Raw genomic sequence first — 1,997 nt, 5'->3', positions numbered from 1 at the left:
TCCAAAAGCGCTCCATTTGGAGCGCGCATATTCCGCTCACAGATCTGGCTCGAGCTGGTCATCTTCCGCTCGTAGATCTCTAGCAGCGCCCGCTCCACGGAGCGCATCAAACCCCGCCGAACTTGCTCTGCGGGAATACACAGATCTCTCCGGAAGTTGACAGAGCGGTCCACGTGATTTCCGCCTAAATCAGCAGTGCGCATGCGCGGCGAGGTTGGGGAGGTCGGCGGGCCGGTCGGGCCGTCGAGTTGGATCTGTGCGGGTGCGTCGGTTGTTTACGCGGGATTGTGACGGCTCGAACGCTTCTACTTCGCGTAGATCAGGGATATAAAGCCGGGACTGTGGAGCGTGGCAAATCGCAAGCGCTGACATCTGTGATCGTGAGAGGAAGAACGACAGAAAAGCCGGAGGCAGACGCAAGGTTAGGCCTGTTCATTCTGCAGCCAATGATTGTTTACCTTTTTACACGGCATTCCGCCTGCGTTTTCCCATGAAATAAAGCAAGAAGTGTTTAGGCAACGACCGCGCAACTAATGGTTTGTTACCTCTGTGTTTATTAAAGTCGTACCAGAAATCTGAACTCCACCGCGGGCAATCGCTCTCCGTGCCCCGCCGCTTCGAGGCGGCCGAAAGGTATGTGACGGTGCCGAACGCGGACGTATTCGCGATTTGTGACATGGGCGTCGTGGTGCGTATAATTTCGCCCAGCCTGTGTCGCGTGTTATTTCTGCAGCTAAGCATTGAGAGTCGTCACTGGTCCCCGCAGGGGGCACCTGTGATAGCAGGTGTTTGGAGAGTGGCGTCTCCACGGACCCCGAGCCCCGCAGGGGGCGCCTGCACCTTAGGTGCTAGGTGCTTGGTGAGTAGCGTCACCACGGACCCAGCCACGTGGGCCACCATACCCGTACGCAGGGGGCACCTACTTTAGTAGGTGCTTGGTGAGTGGCGTCACTACGAACCCCGAGCCATGTGGGTTCGCCCACCCACGTCTGGCTGTGCGTGGCGTACCCGTGTCCGGGGAAAAAGGGACCCTGGTGGTTGAGCTGAGCCCGGGGTATGTTTGGACCCTTCGGGGCCCCCCGTGCGAGGCAATACACCGCTTCGGCCCCTGCTTCTCGTAGACGGGTGTCCTGGCTTGGCCCGACCAGGATGATTCAGTCAGTCGCCTCTTCTACCCTCTTCTTCCTTCTTTCACTTTTCCTCTCACCTCTTTCTCTTTTCTTGTGCACTCTCTTACTTCCTTTTTCATATCCTTAGGCGGCAAGGGCCAACCTTGAGTGGAAACAGGTCGTGTCGCTGTAACCACACTAGGGTATAGTGCCCGGTTAGCACTGGTAGCGTAATTGTGTCAGCCAAGCCTTTCTTGCTATGGCACATTACCTACCCCCTTGTTGGGCTCCGTGGTGGGCGGTGCACCCGGGCACTGAACTTCTCTCCCATCTTTATGGGTTCTAGGCAAAAAACCTCTGATCGGGCCCTGAAATGGGTCCGCACCGAAGACATCACTGCAATAACACCTGACCTTCCTCCAAGGTTCTCCAAGTTTCTAGTCATTCATTCTGGAGGCGATAAACAGCTCTCACAAATGTCCCCATTCTTAGTTGCAAAAGTACTTGAAGGTGCAATTGGGAAACACTACAAGGCAAAGAAAATGAGCTCCGGCGATTTACTTGTTGAGGTGGAAACGAATCAGCAGAGTACTGCACTACTAGGTTAAACATCTATTTCCGGTTATGACGTCTCTGCCTGTCCCCATCGAACGTTAAACAGCATTCAAGGAGTTATCTCCGAAGATGACCTTCTTGACAGCCCTGAGAGTGAAATTGTTGAAGGCCTCTCTGACCAAGGTGTCACAGCTGCAAGGCGTATTACCATTCCTCGTGACGGGAACGAGCTGAAAACAAAACATGTTGTACTCACCTTCCAATGGACTGTCCTTCCTGAGGCTGTGAGGGCTGGGTACCTTCGCTGCAGGGTTCGGCCTTATGTGCCAAACC

This window comes from Ixodes scapularis, unplaced genomic scaffold, assembly GCF_016920785.2.
Source record: "Ixodes scapularis isolate PalLabHiFi unplaced genomic scaffold, ASM1692078v2 PGA_scaffold11__112_contigs__length_91849675, whole genome shotgun sequence".
Lineage (NCBI taxonomy): Eukaryota > Metazoa > Arthropoda > Arachnida > Ixodida > Ixodidae > Ixodes > Ixodes scapularis.
Note: the sequence above shows the minus strand (reverse complement) of the source record.